We start from the raw sequence: 18,212 nt of genomic DNA, 5'->3' as shown, positions 1-18,212 counted from the left end.
GGTGAGGTGTAGGTAAGCTGAGAGGTGTGGAGGGTGAGGTGTAGGTAAGCTGAGAGGTGTGGAGGGTGAGGTGTGGGTAATCTGAGAGGTGTGGAGGGTGAGGTGTAGGTAAGCTGAGAGGTGTGGAGGGCGAGGTGTAGGTAAGCTGAGAGGTGTGGAGGGCGAGGTGTGGGTAATCTGAGAGGTGTGGAGGGTGAGGTGTAGGTAAGCTGAGAGGTGTGGAGGGTGAGGTGTAGGTAAGCTGAGAGGTGTGATTTTGTCCCTACTCAGTGACGACAGGTGTTATAATCCAAAAGATATGAGGCGTTGTAGTCCTACCTGAGTGTTGGTACATCTGGAGCTACATCTCTCTCTCTCTCTCTCTCTCTCTTAGAACTCCAAAATATAAGTGTTAACTGCACACTGCCTTTAATTTCTTCTCATCGGCTGACTGAACAAAAATTTATGTGTAATATACTGATAATTATCAATAAATACAACCCATTATATTATATATATTTTATATTACACATAGAATAAGACAAGACTTGACCAGTTTTCTTTAATAATCAGAGTAAGTAATTTAAATGATCTAATTCAAACCTCACTCTACCCCTTCCCCCTCCCACACCCCATCCCTCACCCCATGCTATACAACCCTCCACAAACTGGCCCACGCCCCCTCCCCTCACGTCTCCTCCACTCCCCTCTTTTAACACCTCCATTTCCCATTATCCCATTTCCCCCTCTTCCCCGCCATGTAACTCCCTCACTAGCTACCCCCATCTATCCCCCCTCTCACTGCCCCCATGCAACCTTCTCCCAACCATGCAACCCCCACCACAATCCTTCCTCCCTCCTCCCATATATATCTCCCCACCACTCCCCTCCTCCCTCATTAAAACAGTCACCCACACCCCAAACCTCATTCCCTTCCTCTCCCCCCCCCTAAAAAAAACCCGCCACCCTCCCCCATCCCCTCCCTCCCCTTCCCTCTCCTTTAAACCCTTGTTGATAGTTTAATGTTTTATTGTCTGGCTCACGTTGGCCTTATTCCTTCACTGAAGTACAATGGATAAAATTCTCCCTCCTCTCTCTCTCTCTCTCTCTCCATTCAGATCCTGCAAATCATATCTTTCTCTCCATTTTATCCTTTCTTCAAATTCCATCTTTTCCTTCCGCATTATTCTCCTTAATCCCTGTCCTCCCCCCCCTCTCCCCCTCACTTCCCTCTCCCCTTCCCCTTCTCATTCCCCCTCTTCCCTCCCTCCTCACCCATCTTTCTACTCCCAATACTCCACTCCCCTTCTCTTTCCCTCTCTTCTTCTTATCACCCCTACCCCTCCTCTTCCCCTATTCCCTCCCTCTTTCTTATTCTTCTTGTTCCTCTCCCCATTCTATCCCTTCCTGTCTCACCCTTCTCCTCTCTCCCACCTTCCCTCTCTGTCTCCTTTATCTCCCCTCCCCCACACACTTTTCTCTCTCTTCCCCTTCACTCCACCACTCTTTTCTCTTCCCCCCCCCCTTTCTCTCCTCTGTCTGTCTTGTCTTTCTGTCTGTCTGTCTCTGTCTTTGTCTGTCTGTCTGTCTGTCTGTCTGTCTGTCTGTCTCTCTCTCTCTCTCTCTCTCTCTCACCTTAATGAAGCTATAACAAGGGCGGTGAACAATAAACCTCTAAGTGTCAAGGATTCACCACACCACAAAGACTTAAGCCGTATCAATATAGTCCCCCTTCACGCCGCCCCACTCAAGAAGGAGGACAGGGAGAGGAGAGTGAGAGGGGGAAAGGGAGTAAGAATGAGAGGGAGAGGCAGTGGAGAGGATAGGGAGAAGGGGGTGAGAAGGGGAGGAAGAGCAAGAATGAGAGGGAGAGGCTAGGGAGAGAGGGGGTGGAGAAGGAAGAAAAGGGAGGGACAAAGGAGAGGGATAGGAGAAAATGAGAGATGGGGAGAAAGAATGAGAGGGAGAGATGGTGGAGAGGAGAGGGAGAGGGAAGAGGAGACGGAGAAGGAAGAAGATAGAAGGACGGAGGAGAGGGAGAGAAGTGGACAATATAGGCGACAGGAGGGAAGGGAATATGAGGGAGGGATAGTGGAGAGGGAGAGGGGAGAGAAAGAGATAGTGAGAAAGAATCAGAGGGAGGGATAATGGAGAGGAAGAGAGGAAGGGAAGAGGGGAGAGAGAGAAAGGGAGAAGACATGAGAGGGAGGGATAGTGGAGAGAGGGAGAGGAGGGAGGAAGGGGGAGTAAGAGCTATGGGGAGTGAGAATGGAAGTAGCTGAGACTTGAAGAGATTAGAATGAGAGAGAGAGAGAGAGAGAGAGAGAGAGAGAGAGAGAGAGAGAGAGAGAGAGAGAGAGAGAGAGAGAGAGAGAGAGAGAGAGAGAGAGAGAGAGATGAGAGGAAGTTCTGGTGGAGAGAAGAACAAAGGGAAGAAGGAAGTGGTAGGGGGAAAGAAGAGGGAGAATGTAAGGTAGGGGAGGAGTGAAGAAGAAGAAGAAGAAAAAAAAAGAAGAAGAAGAAGACGAAGAAGAAGGAGACGAATTATTCTTGGAGGAGAGAAAGGAAGAGAGAATTGGAAAGTAAGGGAGGAGGTGAGGGAGAGAAGAGAGGGGGCGACTGGGTAGAGAGAGGGAGGAGGGATGGGTCTATGGGAAGAGATCGAGAGGAGAAGAGAGGAGATAAGAGGGGGGAGGAGGAGGAGGAGGAGGAGGAGGAGGAGGAGGAGGACGACGACGACGACGACGACGACGACGACGACGACGACGACGACGACGAAAGTCAAGAAGGAATGCATGGAATAAATGGAAAAAGTGAATGTAATAAAAAAAAAAAGGAAAAGACCAAGGAAGGCAAAATTTAAAGCTGAGAGAGAGAGAGAGAGAGAGAGAGAGAGAGAGAGAGAGAGAAAACATTACATTTACATTGTTCTGTGTCTGCCCTCCTCTCTTCTGACTTCTCTCTTTCCTCCCTGTCACTTTCTATCTTTCCACTTCAGGTGACTCTTCCCTGACACGTCTAATGGTCTCCTGTAACCCATGAAACCATTTACAACGCTGGGTAGTGAGCATATAACCAGATCACGGGGTGAATTGGACCCTACCATGGTGCCCCTGTTAACTGGGTGGAGACGCAAATGCGGCATCCACCCAGGAACCAAACCTCCACATTTTTCTCCTTTGCCACAGAAAGGAATTGTCAACCTCAAGGGAACATCGCTTCATTGCAAGGGTCGACTCTGCAAAGGCGGTTGCTTTGCCTGTGGCTGATGGATCTGCTCTGCCAGACACTTTGGGGCTGATCAACAACAACAACAACAACAACAACAAAGCTCCAAAGAGTACACAGACTTAACTAGGTGGTGTGGTTTGATACTGGCTAGAGATTTTTTCATAATAAAAATCTTAGGCAAGAAAAAATCTCTCTCTCTCTCTCTCTCAGGTGAAGGAGGGGCCACAAGGAGGTAAGGGCCTGATCCAAGAGGGCTGAGGGGCCGGATCTAAGGACAGTCCCGTGCATAAGTTGGGCCATCGATGCTCTCAACCCCCCCCCCTCCTCCACGCACCCCCAGTCCCCCTCCACGTCCCCACCACCTCCAAGACTCCCCCAGCCAAGCACACGCACCCCTCCCTAGGAGCTCTCCCTCTCCAGGCGCCCCCTCCAATTCCCCTACCCCCACCTACCAGGACCCCCAAGCCCCTCTACCAAAAAACCCCCTTCCAAACCCTCTCTCCAGGCTCCCCCCTCCCCCAGCCTCCCCCCTTCTATTGTGTCTTCGCTTCATTGTTCTCCTGAGAGCTTATTGTCTTCAGGGCGATCAGGAACGCGTTTGTGTACACTCCCGGTCAATAATTCCTTTACACCTCCCGGAGCTTCGAACACTACCCGGGCTCCGAACCCATGAAAGACGAGATTTCAACACAGTCCAAATTTTGCTGGTTACTTTTGCTGGCTGGATCTCTTTTTTTTTTTTTTTTAATGTCCTCTGCGTTCATTACTTTTGGTTAGTCTGGGAAAATCTTGTATGAGTTTGGTTTTGCTATCCATCCCATTTTTGAGGTTCCGAACCGGTGAAACGACATTCCATCCCAATTATTACTGGAAAGAACTTATTAGGTAGATGTAACTGATCCACTGACTGCAACTGTACACCCTGGCTCCCTAATGCCCCTTCCTAAGCTATTTATTTTGTTTATTACACTTTGCTGTCCTCTTATATGTTATATAAACCCTTCCAATATCGCCATACTCTGCATACGTAACGTACATATAGATTCTAACCACCCATATAAAAAAATAATTAGCTAAGGAAGTGGTCTTAGGGAGCTTCATTAAACGATGAGAATACAGGCCCTTGCCTCTGTGTCAGCGTAGGGACAAAAGCTTGCTTACTATTCCACTGCGTCTACTTCACACGCAGGTATGTTCTGTTGGTCACTTCTTCCCTGACGCATCGTATCAAAGAGAATCATCTATGGACACAAAAACACACCAAGCCTCTCGTTGCTTTGGAAGATTTGCTAACAGGAAGAAGTTTAAGGTACATGAGGTAAAACATTAGGTGAACTATGATGTCCCTGATTGTGCAGAAGCGCTCGCGGTGTACAAAGAAGTCTTTCGCACAGCCACTAAGGTCTATGCGGGATGTAGGTCCTTTACTGTGTGGAGTTTACTTTTCATCTGCATTTGTGTGTGTGTGTGTGTGTGTGTGTGTGTGTGTGTGTGTGTGTGTGTGTGTGTGTGTGTGTGTGTGTGTGTGTGTGTTTGTGTGTGTGTGTGTGTGTGTGTGTGTGTGTGTGTGTGTGTGTGTGTTTTGGTGGGTGAGTGGGTGCGCTCATGCGTGCGCGCTTTCATTCAGCTGCAGTTTGTCATGTCGGTGTTTACATACGTGTCGCCGGAGTACGTAGCAAGTGTAGCCTACTCCTGGCCAGCACACCTGTCACCACGGACGGAACCAGGGCGGGCGTGGGGGGGGGGGAGGCGTACAGGTGTGGGGCACGTGTGTTGGGGGTGAGAAGGAGAGAAGACAACGTGCATATATAAAAAAAGGCAACAAAAAATATTCAACCCCAACCCCCAAAACAAAACATTACCTGCACCATAGAACTATAACACTGTTTTCTGTTTCATTTACTGTTCCTTCTCGACCATACCTCTTTCCCTACTACCCACCCAAAGAAAAAAAAAAAAAATCTAGCGCACAAGCGGAAGAGGGGCGGGGTACAAGCACGGAGGGGGAGTGAGTGCATTTCTCATGTTACTCTTGGGTCAGATGATGTAATTGGTTTATTAACGTAACTTCCAGATGAGAATTTAAGAAAGGCCTCTCTTATTAATGGGGCGAACTTCCTAAAAAAAAAAAAAAATCCTCGAAATGTCTCCCCAGTGCTGAGTAAAATCGACACGTGTGAATAGGAATGACAGAAAAAAGAAAAAGAAAAAAACACATTCGAGGGTTTAAGAAACATGCGCGCTTCTGATGCACAGCCAGGGACAAAAGTTGGTCTCTTATTGCACTGCGTCTGTTTCACACTTGGGGTAATTCTGCCACTGTGCTCCCGGACCCACCATATCAAATCGTGTATAGACAGAGAAACACACCAAGCCTTTCTCAACTTTGGACTACCGGCCAGCAGAGGAAAGCGACAAGCAGGAGACGTCCCTAGCCTCTCTCAACGTTGGGATATTAGCCATCAGAGGAAAGAGGCATGAAGAAGACGTACCTAGCCTCTATCAGCTTTGGAATTTTACCCACAACAGGAAACTGAGAAGCAGAAGAGGCACCTAGCTTCTTTCTCAGCTCTGGAATATTAGCCAGCAGGGGACAGCGACAAGCAGAGGAGGTGAAATATAACGCGAATTTTCATCCTGGATTTCCCTTGCGGAGCTGCGGCACGTGCGTCTGTGTGGTGCTAATGAGGCGGACACAGCGGTGAAAGATAACGCACCTGTTCTGCTAGGGCGACAGGTGAGGGAAGCTGGCTCTTCTGCGGTTCCCAGGCTAAGCTACAAGGGGTGCATGTTGATCACCTGACCCTGAATATAGTTTGGAAGGGGTAAAGGTCTTTCTCTATTTGTCACCGAATATTGTTTGGAGTGATAAGGTAGACTGTTCATTGCCCATCACTCCCTCAGACATAACAGCTACCAAGAAAACACACACACACACACACACACACACACACACACACACACACACACACACACTTAAATAGATGTCCCTGCCACGTGCCACACCTCGTCATCACCGCCACTCACAGGTGTAATCAGAGCCTCTTTACAAATGCAAAACGATCATTAAACCCACCCCTGAATAATCAACATCCACTAAATCTGCTCTACTCCAGCCAAACATTAACTAACCATATCATATCCACCCAAACTCGTACGCATGCATAAGTACCCAGAAAAGCCACACTTGCGTATCCAACACCCAACTAAGGTCAAAAGGACAGCCCTAGTATGCATGGACGGTGGGTGTTAGCGCCGAAGTGGTGACATGTGGAGGTGTATAGTATGTAGGAGGACTTCTGGCTCTTGGTAATGGGAAAAATCTTACAAGTTAACCTACCCTAAATTTCATACGCCCATAACTAGTCACTAAAACCACACCCGAAAAATTCACACTCAACGTAGTCTAACATAATCTAACAATCTAACCTACCCTAGTCTAACCCAATCTAACGACACACACACACACACACACACATGCAATTGGAATGAAGTGCCATGGGGAAGGGTGACTCTCTCTCCATGCTCTATAAAATACATAAAGTGAAGCGATCGGAGTAAACCGATAAGTGATAAGCGAGGCCTGACTGAGAAAATTTGACGCTCTTGTGGCGTTAAAACAGGATCAGGCGACTGGGCTACCAGTCAATCAAGCTATCTATCTCTATATCCATTTACCTGTCCATCCATCAATGCATCCATCCATCCACGTATCTACCTATTAATCTATCTATCTATCAGTCTACCTATCTGTTTATCTATCTATCTGTCTATCTTCCGTGCTAGATGGAGCCCAGCGTCACAAAATTTTCCTCCTGTACTCTCTCTTCGCGTCGGGATTAAACCGGGCTGGGCGGCACAAAGGCTTCCACGGCGGCAAAACTCCCTTATCCATCGTAAATCCCGCCTAAGACCCGAAAGGCTATTGTCATTAAAGTGTAGGATCCAATCAGGGGGAGTTAGGAGCCGGGGGGTGGTGGAGCGGACCCCTCCCTCTATGAAATAACACCATTAAATTATGAGATCCAATAAACTTAAGTCAATTTCTCAAGAAGTCGAACGTTTGCGGGGAAGTAGTTGGGGATGGTGGGGAGAGAGAGGGGTGAGGAGGAGGAGGAAAGAGGGGGAAAAGGGAAGGAGGAGGAAGAAAGAGGGGGGAAAGGGAAGGAGAAGGAAGAAAGAGGGGGGGAAAGGGAAGGAGGAGGAAGAAAGAGGGGAGGAAAAGGAAGGAGGAGGAAGAAAGAGGGGGAAAGGGAAGGAGGAGGAAGAAAGAGGGGGGGAAAGGGAAGGAGGAGGAAGAAAGAGGGGGGGAAAGGGAAGGAGAAGGAAGAAAGAGGGGGAAAGGGAAGGAGGAGGAAGAAAGAGGGGGGGAAAGGGAAGGAGGAGGAAGAAAGAGGGGGTAAGGGGAAGGAGGAGGAAGAAAGAGGGGGGAAAGGGAAGAAGGAGGAAGAAAGAGGGGGTAAGGGGAAGGAGGAGGAAGAAAGAGGGGGGAAAGGAAAGGAGGAGGAAGAAAGAGGGGGAAGGGGAAGGAGGAGGAAGAAAGAGGGGGAAAGGGAAGGAGGAGGAAGAAAGAGGGGGAAGGGGAAGGAGGAGGAAGAAAGAGGGGGAAAGGGAAGGAGGAGGAAGAAAGAGGGGGAAGGGGAAGGAGGAGGAAGAAAGAGGGGGAAAGGGAAGGAGGAGGAAGAAAGAGGGGGAAAGGGAAGGAGGAGGAAGAGACTGAAGTGGATAGAGAGGGAGAGGGTGAGGATGAGGAAGTTAGGGGGAAGGGTGAGGGCATGGTGGTGATAGAGAAGGGTGGGGAGGAGGAAAGAGGGGGGGGGAAGGAAGGGATGAGGGACAGAAGTGGAGAGACCGAGAGGGGGTGAGGATGAGGAAGTAAAAGGGAAGGGGAGTATGGTGAGGAAGGAGAGGCTGAGGAAGTGGAAGAAAGAAAGGGAACGATAGGAGGAAAGAGGAGGGGACAGGAAAATAATGGAGAGAGAGGGAGAGGGCAAGAGAAGGAGGGGGCGAGGAAGAGGAAGAAAGAATGGGAAAAGGGGGAAGGAGGAAGGGACAGAAAAACAATGGAGAAAGGGAGAAGGGAGGAGAGGGTGAAGGGAGGAGAGGGATGGGAAAAGAGGCAAAGGGAGAGAAGTGAACAAAGAGATGGAGTGAAGGAAAAAGGAAGTGAGGTGAGAGAGGAAAGAGGTGAAAGGGGGATCAGAAATGCGGAAGGCGAAGTTTCGAAGAGAGAGGTACGGGAAGGGGAGAGGAAAAACAAAATGAAAAGGAAGAGGAGAGAATAAGGGATGATAAAATGGGAGGAGAGATGAAGAAGGGAAGGGGGGGGACAGGCGGGAAAGGGGAAAAGAATATAAAAAGAAGGCAGAAGGAAAGGGAGAAAAGAGGAAGGGAGGAGAATGTGGAGAAACACGAAGGGAGGGAGAGCTGGAGGGGAAGGGAGAGTGAAAGATGTAAGGGAATAGGGAAGGAGAGAGAGAGAGAGAGAGAGAGAGAGAGAGAGAGAGAGAGAGAGAGAGAGAGAGAGAGAGAGAGAGAGAGAGAGAGAGAGAGAGAGAGAGAGAGAGAGAGAGAGAGAGGTTTAAGTGCAAGATGGGGGAGATATAGTGAATGGCGGGAGGCGAGAGAATAAGGTGAAAGACGGAAGGAAGGAAGGAAGGAAAGGAAGGAAGGAAGGAAGGAAGAAAGGAAGGAAGGAAGGAAGGAAGGAAGGAAAGGAAGGAAGGAAGGAAGGAAGGAAGGAAGGACGGAAGGACGGAAGGAAGGAAGGAAGGAAGGAAGAAGCAGCCAGAAGAAGGGGGAAAGGGATAAAATACAGAGATGTGAGAAGGAAGGAAGGAGAGTAAAGAAAGTGCAAAGGAATGAACAGAAAATAATGTCAGAGTATAACTATGGAATATGTTAAGGGTAAAGATATACGAGAGTTAGGAAAAGGGTTGGATGGTTACAATGCAAAGGCTGTGAAACATAGGATAGTGGTTGACAGATAGAGAGATACTTAGAAGCATAGACAGACAGATACATAGATAGACAGATATATAAACAGATTGGCAGAGAGTCATATGGAGGCAAAGGATGGATGGATGGAATAATAGATGGATGGACTTGGACTAAGAGAGAGAGAGAGAGAGAGAGAGAGAGAGAGAGAGAGAGAGAGAGAGAGAGAGAGAGAGAGAGAGAGAGAGAGAGAGAGAGAGAATCATAAAACAGCGGAGCGGAAGGAATATTGGAAGATGGTGATGGGAGAGAGCTTCATGAAGGCACAAGGAGAAGAAGAAGAAGAAGAAGAAGAAGAAGAAGAAGAAGAAGAAGAAGAAGAGGAGAAGGAGGAGGAGGAGGAGGAGGAGGAGGAAGTAAAAGACAGGAGGGTGAAAAGAACGAGATGAAGAAACAGAGAAGAAAAGGACAAAGATAGAGAAAACGAAGGAGCGAAGAGAGAGAGAGAGAGAGAGAGAGAGAGAGAGAGAGAGAGAGAGAGAGAGAGAGAAACATAATAAAAATACAAGAACCAGTTAACAAGAAGAATAAACAAATAAAAAAGACAACAACACAATAAAAGAAAAAACAAGAGGAAATACCTAAAAAAAAAAATTCCCCTCCTGACAAGAATAAAATCATATATAACGAAAAAAAAGACAAAACACCCAGAACGAAAACAGAAAAAAAAAGAACGAACTCCCTCTGACAAGAATAAAAAAAAAGAGAAAGAAATACAATGCCCAAAAAAATATGAAAAGAAAGTAAAAAAAAAAAAACAGAGAAAGTAATAAAACCGAAAAAAAAGGAGGGTGGAATAATTATGAAGCCAAAAAAGTGAAACAAAAAAGAATAATAAAATAAAATAAAGCTCTGGCGTTGACAAGATAATGGCAGGAGAATTTAACAACTCGATACACCTCGTTCCGGGTCCCCTAACGACTTAATTTTAGCGATTACCAAGAGGAACGCTGAGTCTACGGAAACGCACACCCAGATTCATAGCCCTGCCAACCATCCCCCCTCTCTCTCCCTCAGCCTCCCTTCCTGTCAACCCCCTCCTTCTCCCTCAACCCCCCTCCTCCTTCTTCCTCCCTCAACCCCCTCCTTCGCTATTCTTCTACCCTCTTCCATCTCCATCCTTCCCCCTTCAACCCCGTCCCCTCTCCTTCCCCCTCAACCCCGTCCCCTCTCCTTCCCCCTCAACCCCGTCCCCTCTCCTTCCCCCTCAACCCCGTCCCTCTCCTTCCCCCTCAACCCCGTCCCTCTCCTTCCCCCTCAACCCCGTCCCTCTCCTTCCCCCTCAACCCCCTCCTTCTCCTTCCCCCTCAACCCTCTCCCTCTTCTAGCTCAACCCCTCTCTGTGTCTAGGTCTCTGTCTCTATCGTAATTTCTCTTCGTCCACCAATTTCTTCTGCATCTCTTGTTTAATTTTTCTTCCATCCTTCCATCTCTCTCTCTCTCTCTCTCTCTCTCTCTCTCTCTCTGTCTCTGTCTCTCTCTCTCTCTCTCTCTCTCTCTCTCTCTCTCTCTCTCTCTCTCTCTCTCTATTTTTAAAGAGGGAGGTGAACTGAAAGAAAGGGTGGCTTTATATTTCCTCTTGTGGCTCGGTTGTGTGTGTGTGTGTGTGTGTGTGTGTGTGTGTGTGTGTGTGTGTGTGTGTGTGTGTGTGTGTGTGTGTGTGTGTGTGTGTGTTAGAGATCGTCCCTAAAGAGAATAATATTGACTAAGAGCTAGAATACCACTTGTGTCATCGTACTGAAGTGGTTAGGCGAAACTCCTCAAATTATTCTCCCTCTCAGCCGGGGATCGAACCTACGGCGTTACGACCAGCAATCCCCTCCCCTAACACTTGACCAACACCGACCCAATGTTTATATATAGAGAGGCAATCAATGGCAGTGTCCACGCTCCTGCTGGTGGTGATGGTGGCAGGGGTGGTAGGGATGGTAATGGCGGCAGGGGTGGTAATGGTGGCAGGGGTGGCAGGGATGGTAATGGCGGCAGGGGTGGTAATGGTGGCAGGGGTGGTAGGGATGGTAATGGCGGCAGGGGTGGTAATGGTGGTAGGGGTGGTAATGGCGGCAGGGGTGGTAATGGTGGTAGGGGTGGTAATGGCGGCAGGGGTGGTAATGGTGGTAGGGATGGTAATGGTGGCAGGGGTGGTAGAGTTGTGCTGCCTCTCCCTGCCACCCCTCAATCCCTTCCACCTGAGGGCGTAGTCTGTATTTCATTTTTTAATTACAGTAGCCTGGAGATTGTAAGAATGGAATGGGTGGTGGAAAGAAACGCCCTCTTATGGTGGCGCTGATATAAATGGGATGCTTCAATGCCTGGTTGTGCAAATACCCCTCAGTTCCTTCCCTATTCCCGGAAAGGAGGACGGTGGACTACACATGGGCATATACATCCTGCAGTCCACTGGGTTCATGTTCAAATGCACCTGGGAAATCACAACAACAACAACAACAGCTGAATGAAAATGACGGACTTGTATTGAAGGGGTTTATGTCCTGCCACCCTCACTCATGACCACCCCACCCCCTCCTTCCCTCATCCCTAGCCGCACCCCCTCCCCTCACCCCTCACCCCTTGCCTGACCCCATTTAACCCCACTTTTAATCAGGTTTCGCCACCCCTGCCCTGTCTGGCCCTGCCCTCTCCCCCACCTGATCTCCCTATCTTACAATAAAAATGTTCAACTTATATCTGACATTAAAGGCTCATTGTAGGGTGAAGAAAATAATAAAAACACACAAAATGACACTTACTGTATAATAATCATGTGGCACTGAAAAGGAACACAAAATAATGCAAAAACAGCAAAGTAAAAAAAAAAAAAAAAAAAAAAAAGGGCCAGCCTCGACTATTATGAAACCCTATAGTTCTGACAGATAGTAATAACACATGGATGGATACATGCCTGGTCCTCCTTCGCTTTTTGGTGGAATCACAATAATATAATTATAATAAGTAGTCAATGTGAGCGCAGTAATGAAAGGACGAATCTGATTGGCTGAGAAGTTCACCCTGCAGCCAATGGGGAGGCTTCACTTATACGACTCTCGGTATTGCTACACAGGTTTGGTTTACCGCTCGCTAAAACCCAAATTACTTTATCGATTAACATTTTCATCAAATTACTGGATCAGATTCAAGGGTTTTCCAAGGATACAGGATAATTCGAAGCTCTTCCAGGTCTGTTTTGGACTTCAAGGTTTTCTCAGTTTTTTCAAGGACGGTGCCAATCCCGTCCACCTCCACCCTCACGCTAACCAACTGTACTCCTCCCCCATTACACCTCCACACCTCTGTCCTTTACACCCACACCCACACCTTTGTTCTCACCAACTATAACCCCTCTCCCCCACTACACCCCCACCCCCACCCTCACAAGCACACCCATGCCTAGGCCCCCTCCTTCTTCGATCAAATCTTCCTTCTCCCACACTACACCCACACCATCTTTCACACCGACACACCCACACCCTTATCCTGATCAACTAATACACCCTCTCCCCCCCACCACTACATCCACACCTAACCCCCCCCCCACACACACATGCCCCCAGCAGCCTAGCCCCGCCCCCTACGTGTTCCTCAGATTGGTTCAGCTGTCGGTGTTCTGCTCACCCGCTACCAAATGGCCACTAAACTGCCCAGTGACCACCCCACCTACCACGCCACCAGCTGCTTGTATGGACACTACGGGGGCACCGGAGGAGGAGACGCGCCCTGGGGGAGGAGGGAGAAGAGGGAAGGAGGAGGGAAGAAGGTACGAACGAGGAGGGATGGAAGAGGGAAGAACGAGTGAAAGAGGAGGTAATGTTAAGTACAGAGGAGTAAAAATCAAGGTAACAGATGACCTTTTTGATTTTATGGAAGTTATTTATTGGCGTAGAACTATTACCGCAAAAATCTAAGTTAGGTATGTGAGAGAAGGACAGACAGGATGAGCTATTCTTCCACAAACGCTACTCCCACCGGTACAGCCAAAAGAAAAAATACGGAAACAGATCTGGTCATTTTATTTTGGGCAGACAAGATGGAAGAACGTGGGGTGGGAGAGATGAACGAAAGATGGAAGGAAAGAACGTGAGGAGAAAAGCCAGGAGAGAAAAACTTAGGGGATCAGAGAACCAGGGAAAGGAGAGAAATCCATGGGAAGGAGGAGAAAACGAAAAGAGGGAGGGAAAACCGTACATAGAAAAGAACGTATGAAAGAGGAAACACACATGGAGAGAAGGAAGAACGAGAGGAGAGAGGGGAGAGAAAGAAACGAGGGGAGAAAGAGAGAATGGAAGTAGGGGAGAACGAGAGGGAGGAGGAGGGACCAGGAGGAGGGGGGAAAGAAAAGGAGATGAGAGAAACTGCGAGGGAAGAAGGAGGGGAGGGGAAAGTGAAGGGGAAGGGATGGGAGACACCCGTGGCTATAAATGACCACTGCACGACACTGCTGCTGTTGGCGACACAGCACCACATTAGCCCACAGGAGAGGACATTCACATATTTCACTAGCACCCTGTGTGATGGTTTGTCTTCCTCTTTCCGAATATCTGTCTATTTATCTATCTATCTATCTATCTATGGCTGCATTTGTATTTCATCTACTGACATCGATTTTTACAGCGTATCAATCTTTCTGACTGCGTATCTATCCAGTAATATTGAGACTATTTTAACCTATCTGTCTACCAATCTGACTATGTATCTATCCTTTAATATTCAGTCTATCTATCTATTTGACTTATCTACTGCATTCTATTCATAAACAATTTCATCAATCCACCTCACTGATTACCTACATCGTGCTTACTTTAACGTGATTAAGATCCCTATCCCCTTTCAGTCCAGTTGATGGCCACGGGTACTTATAAGGGAGGGTCGGTTTAACTAGTAACCAAGGAGAATGGGTCAGTTCTGTCAAGTGAAAGCAAAACCACTGTAGTCAATCTCCTCACTCGCAATGCCTCACCCTCTATGTAACCATTCTCCCTTGTATCCCCTACCCCACTCATCCCCACTATGCAGTCCCTTCCCTCCCCCCGCCCCATACGACCCCCTCCCCACCCCCTGCCCCATATGACCCCCTTCCCTCCCTCCGTACTACCCCCTTCCCTTCCCCCTCCCTTCCCCTCCCTCTCCCCCCTCTCGGAGTGCTGAAAATGGCCACTCGAGGGCAAAGTATCTCAGGGCGTATCCGGACCTCGAGTACGACCATAACCTCAAGGGTGGAGGGGGAGGAGGTGGGGGATTTAGGAGAGAAGAGGGGGAGGGGGAGGGGGAGGGGGTGGGGGGATTTAGCAGAGACGGGGAAGGGAGAGGGAGTTGGGGTGCTCTGTGTGAGTGGGGAGGAGAGGGGGAATTTTGGAACAGTTTGAGGGGAAGAGGTGGAGAAACACAACCCTTCCCCCAAGTCAAGTTTCGTAATAATAACTCCGCATCGCATCCCAGCCTTCTCTGTCTCTCTTTGTCTCTCTCTCTCTCTCTCTCTCTCTCTCTCTCTCTTCATCTTTTGATAAAAAAAAAAAAACTAAAAAAATTGCATGCATAGAGTAAGTATGTGGTTGTATGCCCAAATTTCCTTTTCCATATTATTCTACTTTCTGCCGATCCTATAAAATTCCTTCGGGTTTTTCATTCCTGCAAGGTATTACTTCCTCTCTTGTTTCCTGTACGGCAAATGCCGGAGGGTCTGGACGGTGGGGTAGAGAGCCTTCTGCTGTGTTATCCTTTTCTCCTGCTCCTATGCACTATATTAGGATTAAGGCCGGACCACCTCGTAGGGACCGTAAGGTCTGTGTGGTCTGTGTATCTATGTAGCTCTATGTAACTCTCTTTGACAAGGTGGAAAAAATCTGCAACAATTCTACGGGTCCCCTCTCAGGTGTTCTCCAGGTGAGGAAAAACACAAATAAATAAATACATAAACTCGGCACTAAATCCTGGCACTCTTCTCACACACACACACACACACACACACCGCTCGCTGGTGCAGTGGTAACATTCTCTCCTGCCAACTGGTGGACGGGAGTTCGCGCCTCGCTCAGGTTGCGAAAAGTTTCACTGACGAAGTGGGTGGTTACTGTCCCCCTTGAGCAAGGGGACGGGTGTGTGCGTGTGTGAAGGTCACAGCCTTGCCCTTAGATCGGACTATATGAGCTCTCAGCTCCCTTCCGGGAAGGTAAAAGCTGACGATCACGACCATCAAGTGATCCTGACCGACCCGGTGAATTACACACACACACACACACACACACACACACACAAATCCGAAATACATACTAGGGGTGAGGAAGAAAAAAAGGCGCAAACAAACTGCAACAAATCTCGGTGTTTTTTTTTTTCTCTTGCACTCTTCAACACGAAAAAAAAACTCTGCAACATATCTTCAACACGAAAAAAAATCTGCAACATATCTTCAACACGAAATAAAAACTCTGCAACATACCTCTAGCGCCCTCTCCCACCCACTCTGCAACAGGAAAAAAAACTGCTCAACACGTCCCAGGGGTAAGGAGGAAAAAACACGACCCAACCTTGCAACAAATCTCAGTGGGGTCATTCTTGCACTCTTCAATAGGGGAAAAAGCCTCTGCAACACGTCCCAAGGGCTCTCTCTCTCTCTCTCTCTCTCTCTCTCTCCCTCCCTCCCTCCCTCCCTCCCTCTCTCTCTCTCTCTCTCTCTCTCTCCCATTGGATGTTAATTATTTATATTATTATTAGGGCCAGACTCTGTTATTAGGGTCAGACTCTCTCTCTCTCTCTCTCTCTCTCTCTCTCTCAGCATTACAAAAACCCGTTCAACACATGGCAGGGGTGAGGCGGGTCGTTCTGTGCATGGCGGGGGGAGGGAGGGGGATGAGTGATAGGCAGAGAAGGGGGAGTGGAAATGAAGCGAGGGATTTACCACTTGCAATTAGTCAACGCGGGGATAAGGCCAGCGAGTTATCAGGGAGCGAAGGGGGGAGGACGTGATGGCAGTGCTCACCCTGAATCTAACCCGTGGCTGGGGAGAAATGATGCACTATTAACTGTGACTACAAACGATATCAGAAAAATTTACACAACACGGAAGCGGGCAGTCAGGCGTAATAGGCAAAATTAATCGCTAAGGAAAAGGTGTTAGGGAGCTTCCTTACCTGACGAGAATATGGGCTAGTCTTATTAAAATTTCGCTGATAAGTTAAGAAATATCCCACTAGGTTTTGGCCCAGTGTAAATGAACTATTGACCGTGATCGTATGTGCGTGACCGTAGCCAGAGCGTGCCTGAGCGAGTGGCTGGTTGAAGAAGGTGTGTGTGTGTGTGTGTGTGTGTGTGTGTGTGTGTGTGTGTGTGTGTGTGTGTGTGTGTGTGTGTGTGTGTGTGTGTGTGTATGTGTGTGTGTGTGTGTGTGTGTGTGAATGCACGTCTGTTTCTGTGAGTGTGTATCTGTGTACGTGTGTCAGTGCATATGTACACCACCATGTCCCAGCCCCCTTCCCTCGGCCACAGGTTATCGCTCAGTTAATTGCACCCACACACACACCCTTGGGATTCGCCCCTCTCCCCCCATCCACCCCACACCACCATTCTCACCCCAGAGCTTTGACTGGGGGCTGGTGGGGCATGGGGGAGGGGCAGAAGCGGGGTCATGGGAGGTCAGGGGCTGGGTCACGCGGGAATCGAGACTGTGCATGACCAGAATAAAAACTGGCTTGTGTATGGATGAGCAGGGGAAGGAGTACTCTGTTTTAATGTCACAGTCCTTTCACCTTAACCTGACCCAGATTTTTGTACTTCTGAAATTTCTCACAGCTCAGAGGGAGTAAGAGATAAAAATACGGCTCGATATTATTTTCAGCGCATCTTCTCGTAGCTGGCATCATATTCTAGAGATCACATCTTGTTATATCTTAGTACTCATGATGGAGAAATGGAAGTCTTTGGCCAAGTTAGAGTAAAAAGAGTATAGAGGTGCGAAAAATACCTGCAAACTGTAAACTAAGGGGAAATGGTACAATGTTTTAATCTCTCAGTGGAACGAATAATATCTGTAAACTGTACATGTATAGGAATTGGTACTCTTTTAATTTGTTAATGGAATGAATATTTGTACACTGGGAAATCAGGCACGTTTCCAGAGGGTAGGTGAAGAGGTAGGAATGAGGAAGGGGCAGGGGTTATAGGTGAGAGGTAAATGGTAAGAATCAGGTGTGGTTAGGGTGGAATACGGGTCAGGAGAGGGTAGGGGGAAAGAATCATCATATTTCCAGAGAAAGAGAGGTAAGGGGATAGGGGTCAGGAGGGGCAGGGGGTAAGAACCATGTCCATAGAGTGGGGTAGGAGGGATAGAGGTCAGGTGGGGGTGGAAGGTAAGGGGCAGAAGGTAAAAAATGAGGCATGTCTCGAGGGAGGTGGGGTGAAGTGCAGCCAATGACTTCGCTTCAGTTATCCCCGCTACCGGCAGTACTGAATCAGGCAGGTATTGGGCAGCATCACCTTGACCTATTTCCACCTTCCGTCTTCCTCTCACCTACAGTTCGCTTCCGTGGCCTTCAATTCCCTGATCCCCAATTCTGTTTCCTTTCCTCTCGAGTCTCTTTTTTTCTTAACTCCACCTTCTCTCCTGATATTTTTTCTTCCTCCGACATCCAACTCTTTAATTCTATCTTTTAGCTCTTTTCCTTGTCTCCTCTCTCTTTCACTTCATTTCCTTGCCTCCTCTCTTTTCCATCTTTTTTACTCCGAGCTCTACGCCATTTACTACATATGGTGCAAATAACATTGATGGGAAAATATGGAATAATGTTGATGATAAGTGAGATATACTAAAAAAAAAAAAAATGAAAAGAAATACTTGAGAGAGAGAGAGAGAGAGAGAGAGAGAGAGAGAGAGAGAGAGAGAGAGAGAGTGTGTGTGTGTGTGTGTGTGTGTGTGTGTGTGTGTGTGTGTGTGTGTGTGTGTGTGTGTGTGTGTGTGTGTGTGTGTGTGTATTGGACTTAGCTCAAGACACGGGGTTACGGTGACAGCTGCTGATAAG

This window comes from Coenobita brevimanus, chromosome 96 (genome assembly GCF_032717465.1).
Source record: "Coenobita brevimanus isolate Jiangsu-jjx chromosome 96, ASM3271746v2, whole genome shotgun sequence".
NCBI lineage: Eukaryota > Metazoa > Arthropoda > Malacostraca > Decapoda > Coenobitidae > Coenobita > Coenobita brevimanus.
The sequence above is the reverse complement of the archived record's forward strand: the minus strand, read 5'-3'. Positions refer to the sequence as shown.